Source organism: Danio rerio, chromosome 23, assembly GCF_052040795.2.
Source record: "Danio rerio strain M-AB ecotype USA chromosome 23, GRCz13ab, whole genome shotgun sequence".
NCBI classification, from domain to species: Eukaryota; Metazoa; Chordata; class Actinopteri; order Cypriniformes; family Danionidae; genus Danio; species Danio rerio.
Window position 1 is genome coordinate 1851988 of NC_141043.1, and position 17954 is coordinate 1869941.

The 17954-nt window shown below is 40.2% G+C and overlaps 1 protein-coding gene and 1 long non-coding RNA gene across 2 annotated transcripts in view; one reads left to right on the forward strand and one right to left on the reverse strand.

Moving 5' to 3' along the window:
* The window catches only part of tgm1 (transglutaminase 1, K polypeptide), a 115385-nt gene that overhangs the window by 19264 nt on the left and 78167 nt on the right, over positions 1 to 17954 (forward strand). The window lies entirely within an intron of this gene.
* LOC137489174 (uncharacterized) overlaps positions 14629 to 17954 on the reverse strand; it is a 37537-nt gene continuing 34211 nt past the window's right edge. The window contains exon 3 of the long non-coding RNA XR_015523028.1: positions 14629 to 17628. This is a non-coding gene — a long non-coding RNA (uncharacterized LOC137489174). The remainder of the gene's footprint in view (positions 17629 to 17954) is intronic.

Below are 17954 nucleotides of genomic sequence, written 5' to 3' on the forward strand. Positions count from 1 at the left end.
GAAGCAATTTCCAGTCAAGGTTACCCATCAGCACTAATTTATCAGCTCGTGCTGCTTTACTCAAGCACGCTCGCACTCTCTCTCTCTCTCTCTCTCAAGATTTCCATTGCTCTCTTATACACACACACACACACTAGCACACACAGGCTTTGGAGTGGTCTTCATTATGACTCGAGGGATAGTTCACCCAAAAGTGATCATTCTATCAGCATTTCTCAACCTTTATTTATTTTAAAGCTTTACACATGAATAAAGGGACTAAGCGGAAAAGAAAATGAATGAATACTTTCTTCGATTTCATTAGCGTTTTCCATGCTGTACCAACTTTTCTGATTTGGGATTGTACATCGCTTGTACATCGCACATCAGCGAACAGCGCTTTCATTTCATTTCTAAAGCCAAACGCAGCCCTTTATGTTGAGCAGGTGAGGACAATGACCAATCATAGGGGTGCAAGACAGCATTTAAAAAACAATCGGGACAATGTTTACATTCGTTTATTTGCCATAAATGCTCGTGCTATCTTCTGCGCATGTGTTGGAGTTTTGTTTGATACATTCAGAAAGAGTGTTTTCTTTGAGCGGGATAAATTAAAGGTACAGTTCATATGTCTGACTGCTTGTATTAAAGGACAAAATTGTATTACAAATAATATATTTATAGATTTTAATTTTAAAAATTCTTGTGTGGGTGAGGCAGTGGCGCAGTAGGTAGTGCTGTCGCCTCACAGCAAGAAGGTCGCTGGTTCGAACATCGGCTCAGTTGGCGTTTCTGTGTGGAGTTTGCATGTTCTCCCTGCCTTCGTGAGGGTTTCATCCGGGTGCTCCGGTTTCCCCCCACAGTCCAAAGACATGCAGTACAGGTGAATTGGGTTGGCTAAATTGTCCGTAGTGTATGAGTGTGTGTGTGGATGTTTCCCAGAAATGGGTTGCAGCTGGAAGGGCATCCGCTGCGTAAAAACTTGCTGGATAAGTTGGCGGTTCATTCCGCTGTGGCGACCCCGGATTAATAAAGGGACTAAGCCGACAAGAAAATGAATGAATGAATGAAAAATCTTGTGTTGTGAAGAAAAAATCGAATTATGTATGGAAAGCATCGCCAATGCACCGTGATTTCGAATTGGACCGAATCGATGGCATGATAATCGTAACCGAACCGTGAGATCAGTGTAGGTTCGCACTCCTAGTCTCGTGTGTCATCAATGACGTGAAAACAACCTATAGGCTGTTGTTTTAATGGGGAGGAGCTACTCTATGCCCCGCCTTTTTTCATGTTTCAGTCGAGATTATGTCGGGCATTAAATAAAAACTGTCCATTTCAAAGCACTTCACGGGACCTTTAATGATACATCTTGACGAACTGCTGCTGTTTATGTATGGATGCTGGAGTTCAGTTTGAATTCATTTATCGGAGTCGACTCTATATATCCCCGAATGCTGTCTGGCTTATAAAGCAACAGTCCTCAATTGCTTCTGCTAAACTGAGAGAAGAGTCTACCTTCGTCCTTCTGCTCCAGTGTTATCTTGCCCTCCGAGGCCGAATAATGGAGAAGCCAGTGTGTTCTCATAAATCGCTTCGCTAAAGAGCCACGGCGAATCGCTGTTTGGCCGAGGATCCGCACAGCTCTGTTTGTTTTCCTACTGTGTTCGCCTCGTTCTCCACGCCGGATCATTTGTGCAGTGATTTATGCACTGGACATGTGCGCTGGGGTTGTATGGGAGCGTTGTGCTGATTTCCCCACAGGATGTTCCTCCGTCTCTTCTCTGAGCAGAAACTGCTACTCTCAGGCCATGTCCACATGCACACTGGTATTTTTATAAACAGGGTTTTCCCTGCTTTTGTTTAAAAAAAAAAATCTCAATCCATGAATACACAATGGACAATTTAGCCTGCCTAATTCACCTGTACGACGTGTCTTTTGACTTGTAGGGGCAACCGGAGCACCCAGAGGAAACCCACACCAACACGGGGAGAACATGCAAACTCCATACAGAAATGCCAACGGACCCAGCCGAGGCTTTAACCTTCTTGTTGTGAGGCGATTGTGCTACCCACTGTATTTAACTTTAACCGGAAGAGATAACTTTAAGTGGAAGAGATAACTGGTGAAAAAATAAAAAAATAAACATAACAGAGGGTTCTGGTTGACCATTTCTGAGAACACCCGTCATTCGTGTGTATTTATGTGTCTGTGCAGGATTGTCTGAGTTAACCTGTGGAGTGTTATTCCACCTTACAATTCCTAACTTTTTGATTTAGTGGCTAATTTGTATGAATTCGTTTTATCTAATACGTACAATTTAGTATGATTTGCTTATCCCCCAATGACGGTTGGGTTTAGGGGTGGGGTTAGGTGCCACGCTTTCTTTTTAAAATCACACAATTTTGTACAACTGAACTCGTACGATTTTGTACAAATTAGCCCCTAAACTGACAAAATGTAAAATACTTACTTTTCTTGTGGGATCAGGCTGGAATTTATGTTACGTCTCCAAAGCTTGTGAAAACAAAAACACAGCAAACGTTATTGCTTTTAATTTATAGTAGGATATTTATTAAGTATCTGTGCTGCATATGACATGAGCCTGCTGGTTAGAACATTTCTGCAGTGATTTGCATGTGTCAAATTGTAAAAGACTTAAAAAAAAATAAAAATAAATAAATAAAATAAATAAATAAATAAATAAATAAATAATATATACAGATAAGGTCAGAATTATTAGTCCCCTTCAAATTTTTTTCTTCTTTTTTTTTTTAAATATTTCCCAACTGATATTAACAGAGCAAGGAAATTTTCACAGTATGTCTGATAATATTTTTTCTACTGGAGAAAGTCTTATTTGTTTTATTTCGGCTAGAATAAAAGTAGTTATTAATTTTTTAAACACCATTTTAGGGACAAAATTGTTAGCCCCTTTAAGCTATACATTTTCTCGATAATGTACAAAACAAACCACTGTTATACAATAACTTGCCTAATTACCCTAACCTGCCTAGTTACCCTAATAAACCTAGTTAAGCCTTTAAATGTCACTTTAAGCTGTATAGAAGTGTCTTGAAAAATATCTAGTCATATATTATGTGCTGTCATCATGGCAAAGAGAAAATAAATCAGTTATTTGAGATGAGTTATTAACACTATTATGATTAGAAATGTGCTGAAAAATTATATATATATATATATATATATATATATATATATATATATATATATATATATATATATATATATCCTACTTAATAATAATAATAATTGTTATTATTATTATTATTAAAATATTATTTAATATTATTTAAATAAAATATTATTTTCTTAAGAAAAAATAGCGTCATTTATCTATATAATTTTTAAATGATATAAGAATATGTGATTATGTTTTAGAATAGAATATGTAATGTTCTCAATAATATTTTTAAAGGAAACACAGGCTCTATATGTGCCATTTACTTATATTTCAATTAATATAAAAAGCGTGAGCCTGTTTTTACCAAATCTAATATTATATATATATATTTTTTAAATGCATGTTTGTGTAAAACAATGTAATTTGTACAAATAAATGACGGGGTTCTTCTCTAAAGAAGTTGTTACTCCACCCCATTTAGAGCATCATTATGGATGTTTTACGTAACTAACGTGGTTCAAACGATGGATCTGCGACAGAGTAACTACGGTTTTAGAGGAAACTCGTCACTACATCGTTCTTTCCCTAAACCATGCATCATACTATGATAGTTCAGCCGTGAGTTACATCGTTGTTTGGAAAACGAACCTCAGAACGGAACAAAATGAGGGTGAATAAATGATGGCAATTTTCATTGCTGTGTGAGCCTTTCCTTTAATGTGCTTTTAATGCACTTCTTCCTTACAAAAAGAAACACACTGGTTAAGGTTTCTAAATCAACCGCAGATGCTTGTTATAAAAGGGAAAGCAAACCTAAAACATGTCAACACCGGCACACCGTCCATCCATAACCTCCGGACATTTTCTATTTTCCACCCTCAGGTGACCCTCGGCAGCACTTAGTAAATCACCTTTCCCAAGACTGGACTCTCAGACAGACACATTTCCTGAAAGCTTACTATATCTATTCCAGATCTCAGAGATGGCGGGAATCCCGTAAAACCAGCCCGGATCATGTGACTAAACTTACAGTCTCTTTAACATGATGCATATTCATTTGGAGCTCCATTTCAATTAATCCACAGTATAAATGTTTTTGTCTTAGATCACAGCGGTTATTACGTCCTCATCTTACATGCTTGTTTTATGCAGAGACATAAGTGCACGTCATTAAAGGAGATGTTTTGAAAAATGTTGGAAACCTGCAGCTATTGACTGTTGTATTTGGTTTTCATACAGAAGTCAATAGAGGTCTCATCACAGAAGAAAGGCACTCATACAGTAAATGTTTAAATGGAGTAAATGGTAAGTAAATTATGAGAGAATTGCCATTTTTGGGTGAACTATCCCTTTAACTTAATATGAAATTGCTATTATTTATAAAATAAATAAAAAAAACGATCATAATTCATTAATGGTCATGTTGTTTAAAATCTGTACGGCGCATTCATGTTTTAAAAAGACAAATAAAGATATTTTAAAGAGGTATTTCTCCCATACAATACAATTCTACCACCGTTCACTTATCAGTTGTTCAAATCCTGTATACATTTCTTTGTTCTGCTGAACAAAAAGGAAGATATTTGGAAGAATGTCAATAACCAAACAGAGCACCAGAAAACATACTTAAGTATATGTTTAAGAGAAGTTTATTTATAAAATACTTTCGAGAGGATCACATTGCTTGCAGCCGGTCCCGCATCATTCAATTTATGAATTACCAATCCTAAGCCACTGTGAATACCCTGAGTTCCATATCACAGCCATCTTCATTTCAAGAGTTCCCACTTAGATATGCTTGGCACTTATAGCAGGTTTGGCATGCTGTCCCGGGAGAGAACCCTGAGCTCGGAGATATTTGAGCCCAGGGCTCCCGCCCGGTCTAGAAGCATATCAGGAGAACCGAGATCAGGTAGGTCTCGATCGCTCCCCCTTTAGAAGGGGAGAAAAAGGAGGAGATGGGGTGGAAGGGGGGATTCTTCCAAAATGAAGATAGTGCAATGGGGAGAAAGTGATCCATTTATACTAAGCTAGGATCATTCTGATTGGATTATTACTGATTACGGATGAGTGGCCAGCGGTGCACAATCATATCACGTGCTCCTCTCGAAATTAGTTTATGAAACTTCACTTTGAAGAACCCCCGCTTACACCCCTACTCCTTCTCCTTTCCTTGTTGCCTTACAGCAAGAACGTCACTGTTTCTAGTCATTACCAAGCCAGCCGACGTTTCTGTGCAGAGTTTACACGTTCTCCCCGTGCTCATGTGAGTTTCCTCCGGGTTCCCCGGTTTCCTCCAATCGTCAAAAAACTTGCAACCTAAGTTAATTGACTAATCCAAATCAGCACCATAGACATGCTCCTAGTAAGTAGTTATCTCTTAAGAGCGATCACTATCTGTTCATTAGCTACTACAGCAGGGGAGTTCCCCAGATCTATCTGAGCTCAAACTCCCCTCTCGTCTTGCAAACCGGAGGGAGCCCCGGGCTCGAGGATCTTATGAGCTCAGGGCTCTCTCCCGGGACAGCATGCCGAACAAGCTTCATAATCATTCATCAGCTAAGAGTGAACTCTTGAGCTGCAGTTTTTAGGTTAAATGAATGTTACGGGGCAGTATGACAACAACCTTTGTTCCTTTTCACATTAGTGATATTTACAGGGACATATTATTGACAAAAAAGGATTATTTTTTTATGGAATTCTTCTTCACACACTCAGAGAATCAGAGAATTATTTCACAACTTATAAAAAGGGGGCATAATAGGTCTGTCGCCATCCTGCCCTTTTCCCTTCCCCTAGAGGTCCTCATGACCCATGATTTTTTCTTTCTTGGATTGAGATATTTGTTGAATGATCCACTTTAATGGGACACCAAGAACATTCATCTTTCTGTCTCACCCCTGTCTGTGTCTTCATTCTCTTTATCATGAGTGTCACTGCGTTCAGCTGATGAGTTCTGGCACCTGAGATCCAGTAGAGGAGAAGAGAGGCACATTTTGACAGCGTGTCTCAGTGTGTGTTCTCTCTCATTTTGCTGGACTGTGAAGGAAGGCCTCTTGCCTGGTGCCAGCAGACGTCTCTCTGAGTTTGAGCTCTCTGCCTCATTCTGCGTGTGAATGAGATCCAGGGTGGGAAAGTCAGCATCAGTCCACGCAGATCGACATCCCGAGACAGGCTTCGTTTCTGCTCCGCCACTCTGGAGCCTGGAAGTTATTACCAGTAATTACTGGCCCAGATGTTGGACACATCTGTCAATAAGGTCATCAGATGACTTTGAGGAAATCCCTGCAGGATGATAAGCCAGTTACCACCAAATGAAGACGTTAAAGAAACACATTGTTCAGGCCAAGAATGAAAATTTCCTCACCATTTACTCACACTCACTTGATTCTTACGTTTTATGAGTTTCTCTCATCTGTTGAACACCAGTGTTTTGATCTTAGCCTTGTTTGTAATGATGGTGATATGAAGCTTTCTGAACCAGTGAAGCGCTCGACTCAATTGTATCGGAAAAAGGTTCGTTACTCGAAGCTTTCTAAATCAGAGCTCGATGAGGACCTCTTCTAGTTAAAGTGTGGTAAAGCACTGTGTTGCCATAATGTCAAATGTTCACAACCAATTCATTCATGTAGTAATACAACAACAGCAATATAAACAAATTACTCAATTACTGTAGTTTTTACACAAGACATATAACATTACACAACTGATGATTGTAGTAAAATCCAAGGTATTCAAAAGTTTATCATAATACAACTAGCCCTGCTCCAAGCAGGGCTCGAACCAGCGATTCCTGTATGGGAGGCGAGTGCTCTACGAGGAGGCTATGTGATTGATGCCTCAGAACTGCACTCACCAGATGGTCTCTGTTAAACACAATACTATGATATGCGATGGTTTTCTTTAAAGATAGTTACTAAAAATTACTATTGTATTTTAGTTGAATTACTGGTGTGTGGGACTGTTGCAGTGCTTTAAAACAGTACAAATGTATATAATCGACGCCTAATCTCTCGCTATACACTTTACTATGAGGGTGTTTAAACCTTTGAATCAAAATTCGAAGCAGTCACGTGGGTATAGGCGAAAATGAAGCTTCGGACGTCACTGATCACGTGATGATGGCAAAACGAATCAAGCTCCGGTACACTGCTTCACTGCGAGATGTATCGTTTTTTTGATACATGCTTCGAAGCCTCGGCGCACAACGTCACATCACTACTTGTTTATCCAGTTCTCATGTTTAGCCGCCTGCCTTCTCACCCCTCGCCTGTGTTTGACTACGATTCTGGACTGCCTGTATAGATCTGTTTGCACCTGTGTTGATCATTGCTTGCCTGACTATTCTGCATTTGGATCCTACCTCCTGTTGTCCTCTGTCACTCCACCCAGCCGTTACAGAAGACTCGGCCAACTGGATGGGTCGAAGAGAGGCTTATGAATGGTGTGTTATCAGTCTCTGACAAGGTTCAGCTGGTGAGTGCAATCAAGCTAGAGGTGTGAGCATGGGTGTCTGGGAGAAGTGCATGTATGAAAATGTAGTCCAGGAAAAGGCGGAAATGTAGTCCATGGTTTGTTGTGAGAACCAGCGATCTCTGGGGAGCGATCGCTGGTTATGTGACACTTTCCAAGATTGATCAGAATATCCTGCTTTGTGTTCAACAGAAGAAACTCAGAGGATGTAAATACAATTTTGAGTGAACCACTGCGGTAAGTGAAGTTTTACAAACTAATTTCGAGAGGAGCACGCGATATGATTGACTGCAGCTGGCCTCCCATCTACATTCATTAGTTAGCCAATCAGATCTATCCTAACTCACTATAAGTAGCCTAGCTAGATTTACTCCCTTATCTTCGTTTTCTGAAGAAACCCCCCATCCACCCCTTCTCCTCATTTCCTCCTTTACCATAGGGGAGTTCTCGAGAACCACCTGATCTCGTACTCCCCTCACATGCTCTATGGACCTGGCAGGATCCCTGGGCTCAACTATCTCCGAGCTCAGGGTTCTCTCCCGGGACAACATGCCAAACCTGCTAAGTTGTCAAACAATATCTAAGTGTGAACTCTTGAACAACAGAGTTAGATGGTGATTTTGGGATTCATCCATCCCTTCATCTATCTCTCCATGAATCTATTCTTTGGAGCTCATTCGTGAAGCTTTAATACATATAGGAGTAAATTTGCACGAAGCATAATTTGCATGTTATGAAGACTTTCCCAAAAACACTACTCCAGGTTCACAAAACACTGTAAACATTAGATTTGATAGACAGGTTTATGTTAAAAAACACTCCAGTTTTTTTTTTGGGGAAATCTTAGAAGGGAAAAGCTGAGACCATTGAATTGGATTAGACCAGGGGAGCCCAAACTTGGTCCCGGAGGGCCGGTGTCCTGCAGATTTTAGCTCCAACCTGCCTCAACACACCTGCAGGGATGTTTCTAGAAAGCTCAGCTTGATTAGCTAGCCCAGGTGTGTCTGATTGGGTTTGGAACTAAACTGTGCAGGACACCGGCCCTCCAGGACTGAGTTTAGGCATGCCTATTTAAAGCTTGACTCTTCTGTAATTGCACTGCCTATTATTATTGGACTTTTCTAGGCTGATATGTCTATTCCTCTCATGAAACTTTGCAGCCATACCATTACTGCAGCAGTCTGACCTCAAAATAGACCTAAAGTTTCCTGATTATTTCTCCTGAGAGCATAGTTCCTAGTCTAGTCTAGAAAATTGCAATTTTTCATTTTATGTCAGCCTTAGTTCACGATGTAACTGATGGGCTGCTTTAGCCAAACCTTTGGTTTCTCGTGCCAACCCAAATGTCGCTTTCAATGGTGTAAGCAGTGAAATTCTTGGGCTGTGGACAATGTAAAGCATGTATTGCTCTCTGAGTCCACCTTCACTGTCTTTCCCACATCCGGGAAAGTTATGGAGTGGAGAATCCCTGAAGAAGTGTACCACCCAGAGTGTAGCATGTGGGTGGATCAGTGATGGTTTGAGCTGGAATATCATGGCATTCTCTTGGTGAAATACTTGTTCTAGATAGGTGCATAACTGCAAAGGTTTACTAAACCATTCTGTAATACAAGTGCACCCAATGGGTCAAATATTGTATCCTGAAGGTGGTTTCATGTATCAGGATGGTAATGCAGTGCTTTGATGAACATGTGAAGTTGAAGATCTACCTCAGCCTGCACAGTCACCAGAACTAAATTTTATTGAGCCACTCTGCAGTGTTTTGGAGAAGAGAGTCAGGAAAGGTTTTCCTCCAACAGAATCATGCACTGACCCGGCCACTATTCTGCAAGAAGAATGGCTCAAAATCTATATCTGTCATTCCCAAGACCAATTGATGGTCACAGAAAATAGCCCCCTTGATTTATCCCAGCATGCACAGCACATCAGATTGACATTGTACCCCATCATCATGGGACATTGCATTTTGATTGGAAATGAAAATTTGTTTGATGTCAGAACCCAGCGTCAGGCAGACATTGCCTTTTGGTTACTTTCCAATGCAACATAAAAACAACAATATATCAACGTCTAATGATGTTACAGCTTAATGCTGTGTGGATGTTCTCAATATGGCGTCCATCTGACGTCGGATTTTGCTTGGCATACTTGACGAATATATTTGATGTCAATATGACGTTGGTTTAGGATGTTGGCTCGACGTTGGATTTTGATTACTTTCCAACACAACCTAAGATCAACTATCAACATCATTTAATGTTGTTATTGGAGCTCTAAACAACACTGTCCTTAGACACTGGTGACCAAAATTAACATCCTATAATGTTGTGTGTCTGCTGGGGTCATCTATTGGTAAATCCTTCCACTCATACTACTGTATATTAATCAGTGCATATCCATCCATCAATTCTACAATCCATCTTGTCTTCTTGCTCCATTTATCCTTCCATCTCTCCCAGTATCCATCTAATAGTTTGTGTACTCATACCCATAAAAAATCCACTCCATTGTGTATTCTTCCACCTTTTCAACTCAGATGTCCTGATATTCACACATACACCCATCAAGCCGACAATCAGTTCATTCATCCATCAATCAGTCCATCCGTCCAAACCTAGTTTAAGAACAACTGACTTAATTTAAGATGACATTATAATAAAGCTTGTTTAATTCCTGACAGGTGGGTTGGTCTTCTGTGATTATAGAAATAGAGGATGAAATGTGAAGAGAGAGAGAGAGAGAGCGGGCACAAGCAAACTATGAACGTAATTGAAGGATTGCTTTATCTGGTCCTTTGACCCTCACCCCCCAAAACCAAACAGAGCAGCCAGAACCAGACCAAAGGTCACTGCAGTCCCACCTGGTGAGCCACAGGCACTGGTGCTAACACAAATACTGCTGTAATCACTTTATCTGCCCTGCCCGTGTTTTCCTCCACATTGTAATTGGAGCGGAGTGTGTTTTGCTATCATGTGTCTCTTTCTGATTGGCCGCCTGTGGTGAGGTCACTGCTGCTGATCCCTCTGTTGAAGTGAACCTGGGAAGAGAGTGAGACGGAGAAAAGGAGACCCATAGAGCTGTCCGTCACTGCTGTCTGAGTGCAGGAAATGAGGAGAAAAGAAAAAAGGAGGAATTCATAACATGGCCATCATATGCTCGTGGGCTAATTGGCGGCGCTACATGAAGGGGATTTTAATCCAAATAAACACTGTCCCCGAGGCTTTTCAGAGAGCTAAACCTGCAGATATTAAGCTAAAAGGGTACTCATCCTCTCAGTTTACTTCCTCGGACTCTTGCTGTTGAAGTCCAAATATAACGGGCGGTGTTTTCAATGGAAAGCACAAGAGTAGCTTAACTTTAATTTAATTTTGCTGCAGTCGTAGTTCTTTTGACCACATCTGGAATAGACCATTTCATAATCTATATATTTTTGTGGTTCGAGATGTGATGTCATTGTGTCAAAGAGATTTCTCCTCTTTAAGTTTTAGTTTGTCTCTCTGACTTCATCTCTGTTTGAAATGTGCAATTGCAGTTCTTTGCAGTCATACTCTTCAAGATGTCCTCGCTGCAGCCTGTAGCATGATGGCATACTAGATTGGGTGCAATAAGTAGAAGACTTGGGCTGCGTCCGAAACCGCATACTTCCATACATTATAGTACGCCAAAATCAGTATCAGTATGCGAGCCGAGTAGTATGTCCGAATTCATAGAATTCGAAAATCAGTATGCGAGAATACCCGGATGACTTACTACTTCCGGCGAGATTCCAGAGTGCGCATCCCATGCATGCTGCGCTATCCCATGATGCCCCGCGAGAGAATTCATGAATGGAAGTAAAGCGACGCAACTGACGCAGGTAGGTCACGTGACCATGACAAAATGGCGGATGTAGTACGTCCGAATTCTATTCATACTTTTCACATTCATACTGTAAAGAACGAACTTTTCTAACGGCCGAGTAGTACGTTTAAATTCAAATGCAGTACCTACTGAGTAGTAGGCGGTTTCGGATGCAGACATAGTAACTCCCACTGTTGTACCCCTACTGTGAGGGTTGGGGTTGGTGTAGACATCAAAACTGTGAGGGTTTTGTTTAGGGTTGGTGTAGGTGTATATGCTATAACTGAGGGTTGGGTATAGGGTAGGAGTAGGTGTAGACGGTAATAACTGTGATGGTTGGGTTTAGGGTTGTAGGTGTAGATGTTAATAACTGAGGGTTGGGTATAGGGTAGGAGTAGGTGTAGATGGTAATAACTGTGATGGTTGGGTTAAGGGTTGTTGTAGGTGTAGATGTTAATAACTGAGGGTTGGGTATAGGGTAGGAGTAGGTGTAGACGGTAATAACTGTGATGGTTGGGTTTAGGGTTGTAGGTGTAGATGTTAATAACTGAGGGTTGGGTATAGGGTAGGAGTAGGTGTAGATGGTAATAACTGTGATGGTTGGGTTAAGGGTTGTTGTAGGTGTAGATGCTAATAACTGAGGGTTGGGTATAGGGTAGGAGTAGGTGTAGACGGTAATAACTGTGATGGTTGGGTTAAGGGTTGTTGTAGGTGTAGATGTTAATAACTGAGGGTTGGGTATAGGGTAGGAGTAGGTGTAGACGGTAATAACTGTGATGGTTGGGTTTAGGGTTGTAGGTGTAGATGTTAATAACTGAGGGTTGGGTATAGGGTAGGAGTAGGTGTAGATGGTAATAACTGTGATGGTTGGGTTAAGGGTTGTTGTAGGTGTAGATGTTAATAACTGAGGGTTGGGTATAGGGTAGGAGTAGGTGTAGACGGTAATAACTGTGATGGTTGGGTTTAGGGTTGTTGTAGGTGTAGATGTTAATAACTGAGGGTTGGGTATAGGGTAGGAGTAGGTGTAGACGGTAATAACTGTGATGGTTGGGTTTAGGGTTGTTGTAGGTGTAGATGTTAATAACTGAGGGTTGGGTATAGGGTAGGAGTAGGTGTAGATGGTAATAAGTGTGATGGTTGGGTTAAGGGTTGTTGTAGGTGTAGATGCTAATAACTGAGGGTTGGGTATAGGGTAGGAGTAGGTGTAGACGGTAATAACTGTGATGGTTGGGTTTAGGGTTGTTGTAGGTGTAGATGTTAATAACTGAGGGTTGGGTATAGGGTAGGAGTAGGTGTAGACGGTAATAACTGTGATGGTTGGGTTTAGGGTTGTGTAGGTGTAGATGTTAAAAACTGAGGGTTGGGTATAGGGTAGGAGTAGATGTAGATGGTAATAACTGTGATGGTTGGGTTTAGGGTTGTTGTAGGTGTAGATGTTAATAACTGAGGGTTGGGTATAGGGTAGCAGTAGGTGTAGTTGGTAATAACTGTGATGGTTGGGTTTAGGGTTGTTGTAGGTGTAGATGTTAATAACTGAGGGTTGGGTATAGGGTAGGAGTAGGTGTAGACGGTAATAACTGTGATGGTTGGGTTTAGGGTTGTTGTAGGTGTAGATGTTAATAACTGAGGGTTAAGTAAAGGGTAGGAGTAGGTGTAGATGGTAATAACTGTGATGGTTGGGTTTAGGGTTGTTGTAGGTGTAGATGTTAATAACTGAGGGTTAAGTAAAGGGTAGGAGTAGGTGTAGACGGTATTAACTGTGATGGTTGGGTTTAGGGTTGGGGTAAGTGTAGACATTATTACCTGTGATGGTTGGTTTTAGGGTCTGGGTAGGTCTAGACGTTAATAACTGTGAGAGTTGGGTTAAGTGTTGGGAACTGTCTTATTTGCTGAAATGATAAACTAAAAACACAACAGTGTTATCAAGTGTTATCTTTCAGAAAAAGGAAAAAAAAAAATAGTGTGAGACTGTCCCGCCCCCATAGACACTAGGCATGCAACAGTTCTTGGTGAGTATGATAGCATCCTGTTGTTCTTCTATGGTTCGGTGCGCTCTGTGGTTCAGAATATGCATTTTTAATATTGGAATGATGATAAAAACAACTGCAGCAAAATAAGGTTCCTTTATATAATATACTTTCGATTACCTTTCACTTGTCGGTGACCTGTCCAATCACCTCGTAGTATGTAAATATCACGTTTCCTATATACCAAAACACAGGGCATTGCCTTCAGTGTTTCTGACTGACTGTTCCCACTGAATTAAGAGAGAAATGCTGACCGCTCTATCTTTGCTTAAGTTACATTTACTATGATGGCGCTGATAAGTATTCAACTATTAAGATGTGTTGACATAATTATTATCTGCACAATTGATTGAGATTGTTGAGTCAAGATGTAAAACAGAAAATGGGGAAGTGTAAGATTTTTCTCTCTTTATTTTTAAGCGTTTTAGCTGAACACACAGTTCTTAAATTTAATTAATGAGAGAACAAATCTATAGTCACATGTGTGAAGCCTGCTGCTTTGTCAGGTGTTTGTTACCCAATAAATATGCATTTTGTTCTTTAAAATGTTTTAACTGTAATTTACACACTTTCAAGGATTTTAGTAGCTAAAGACTGTTAAACACATGAAAATGGTTCAGTAATTTTTTTTATTTAATCACTCTCTCTCTTTCTCTACATCTGTTTCAGCCTTTCTCTCTTCATTTCCAATGGCCTGTCATTGACACTCATTCTCACCTCTTTCCTCAACCTAATCGGGCAGCTTTGTGGGATAATTGGTGCCATTTGGTCACCTTGAAACTCCTGTGGTGTCACATTGAGGCTTAATTCGCAGCTACCCTTTCAACGCTCCCCATCTTTTCTTTTTTTCGGCTGCTTCATCAAAGACGACCCCCTCCATCCCTCAATCCCACTCGGCTGGTCTGCTACTCCTCAGGTCCCGCAATCCTAAGCAAAACCTTGTTGGACAAATTAAGAAGGTTTTTCTCTGCTTCTCTGGCTTACATCACACAAAATGCTTTGGTCATTTAAGAACCAAACCCACTGCCGATTATCTCTGCTTTTTAAACTCGTATATCAGACTTCAATATGACCCCCGAGGAGAAATGCAAACTTTAAAATGTCACGTTTAGCTGCACAATGCATGTTTCAAAGTCTAGAAGAGGGAGAAATGCAGTTAAAAGCACTCACAAAGAATTTATTTTCATAGCCCTTACAAAGTTTTCTTTCGCTATGTTTTAATAACTAAAAAAGTGATACTTTTACATCCAAATACTTTGAAAAAAATAAGAGCACATGCTCTGTATCTCTAGTTTAAACTGTGTCTTCTGTGAATTTAAACATTCTTTCAAATATTTGGCATATTTTAAGTACATAAGTCAGCTAAGTTTTCCTAGAGATGGCTTTCGGCTGGAAGGGCATCTGCTGTGTAAAAAATGCTGGATAAGTTGGCGGTTCATTCCACTGTGGCGACCCCGGATTAATAAAAAGACTAAGCCGAAAACAGAATGAATGAATGAATGAATGAAAGAAGTCAAAATATATAACACTGTTCTGCACTGGGGCGCCACGGTGGCTCAGTGGTTAGCACTGTGGCCTCACAGCAAAAGGGTCACTTGTTGCTGGAATTGGGTAAGCTAAATTGGCCATAGTGTATGTGTGTGCATGAGTGTTTATGGGTGTTTCCCAGTGATGGGTTGCAGCTGGAAGAGTATCTGCTGCCTGAAACGTGCTGGATCAGTTGGCGGTTCATTTCGCTGTCGTGATGACTGATGAATGAAGGGACTAAGCCGAAAAGAAAATGAATGAATGAATAAAAAACAAAAAACATTAAATTTCGCATGTCACATCAGACTGTAGGAGAAAAAGCCCCATCACCTCTTGATTTCAGCAGTGTTTTTTGAGGACAACTAGCTGAAACTTGTTTTCTGACCTGATTGGCCTCAGTGAAGAAGCTTGACGATGTAAGTAGATGCCAGACCATTCAAACTTTTAAAAACAAGTGGCAATAACTTATTATTTAATTCAATTAATGTTGAATCCTAAATTGGACTGGGAGCCAGTGAAGAAATGATAAAACTGGCGAGATACTGGACATTTTTTGTCCCAGTTAAATCCTAGCAGCTGCATCTTGAACCAGCTGCAGGCACACAATTGAAGTATTCAGGAGTTTTGCAGGCAAAGAGTTACAGTAGTCCAATCTGGACATAATTAAAACATTGATGATGGTTTCCAACTCTTAAGAAGACGGAAAAGGCTTCAATTTGGCAAAGTTCCTTAATTGGTAGAAACCACTTTTGACAACTGAATTTATTTGCTTGTCAAACTTTAACTCGGTGACAAAAATAACTCCAAGATTTTTTGTGTGACAGTGGACCTTAGGCTTAAACGAACCTAACTGATTAACTGTAGATTCTAGTTATGGGAAGTTCGGATCATTTTACTGACTCGGATCTTTGAGTCTCGTTCATCAAGATGAATGAATCTTTTTTCGAGTCATTTGGTTCAATTTTCCAAAATATTATTAAAATGTTACGAATTGCTTCCAAACACATCTACAACTAGCCCGAAAGGTTGATCACACGACAAATAAGTCAAAAATACAATACTATAAGAAGGAGAGAATAATCATTCAGTGTTTACCTGCTCTTTTGTCTATGAAGGTATTGTTGTCTCTTTGCTCAGCTCACCTCTTCATGTCTTCAAATGTCAGGGGTTCATTCACATTACACTGACAGTCAAATATAATCTTAATCAATGCAAAGTCTAAGCCGACAGGAGCCATGACTGTTCGTTCATCATGTGACAGAATCACTCAAACCCGAGGACTCAAGAAGTGAGCGGATCAATTCTTTTTCCGGCTCTAAACGCATATGTTTGGCCCGTGATGAACGAGCGACTCAGACCCGATAGAGGACTCAGAGATGAACGGATCAATTCTTTTTTCGGCTCTAAACACGTATGATTGGCTTCTGCCAATGTGATGAAGACTTGAAATTAACGATGCTACCAGCACAAATGTGCGCACGCGCGGATGAACGAATCACTCTCTGAGAGGACTCGTAGTTCTTGAGTCATATTGAAGATTCGTTCAAAATGAACGAATCATTCATGAACGACCCATCACTAGTAGATTCACAGACACTCAGAGGGCCAAACAGTAGCACATCAGTTTTTGATTCATTCAAGTGTAAAAAATTACCAGCCAAACATTCCTTAATCTTGGTAAACAGGTTAAAAAGGACTGTAAAACAGAGTTTTCTCCCATTTTCATGGGCATATAAAGCTGAGTATCATCAGCAAAATGTAGATGTACACGATTTTACTTTTGAAAAAGAACCATTGTATCCTGATTGTTGTATTTTTAATAATCGTTGTGAACGGCAAATTCAAAACTACATTTTGATTACATGCACAGCCATGCTTACTATAAAGTGGACTCGTAGTGTACTCACTCAAAGTGTACTCAAGACTTACACTTTTCTTTGTAAGTAGCTCCTTGTGCCCACGTCTTGCACAGTCAACCTGACTTAAAAATGTCCTTTAAGTTTTGGCGCTGTAAACATCCAAACGTACCGCAGCAGTCACTCATTTGACAGCAGGGAAAGCCGCAGCCATTCCCGAAGTCCATATGTGTTTGAATGAGGTAGAGTTCAAGTAGAGAACGTGATTTAAATCTTACTCTGCATCTACGTTAATGACAGTTGACAGAGCGATTCAATTATTGGGACATTTCAGTAATCGGTGGATATTGGTGGGGACACATCATCCATGCTAATTCTACAACCTTGGAGGTCTTATTGAAAAATATGGCTTTGATAAAAGTAGATGAGACAGAAACACTGCGCACAGCTGCCCGTCTGTGACAGAAACAGACTCTTCATGAGCGGAACCACATCTAAACTACGGTCTGCCTTTCAGATGGATTGCAGATTGAATGCCACAGTATCCATCAGTACTGCAGGATCCTCCAGACATGATGTACCGGCTCTGTTCACCAAGGCCAGTGTCTGTCTCCTCCATCCAGCCATCTATCCTTCCCACGATCCATCTCTATCTGTCCGTCCCGTCCATTTATCTCTTCAAACGAGAGCTTGAGCTCTGCTGGATCCTTGAGTTTGATTTATAACGGCCTGAGATCTCCTCAGAAGGCAGTAGTCCATCTTACTGTTGTCTCGCTTCATCTGAAAGGTGTTTAAATGGATGTGAGTAGACTTGAGTAACTAGGAAACTCACACATTTCTGATTTCTTATGTATTCACCTTAAATCTAAATATCCATGTCCACTCAATTCAATTCATCTTTAATTCTATGTACAGTTGAAGTCACATTTATTAGACCTTCTGAGATTTTTTTTTATTTTTAATATATTATTATTATTATTACACAGTATTTCCTATAATATGTTTTCTTCTGGAGAAAATCTTATTTGTTTAATTTCATCTAGAAGAAAAGCAGTTTTGTATTTTTTTAAATATCATTTTAGGTCAATATTATCAGTCCTTATTAG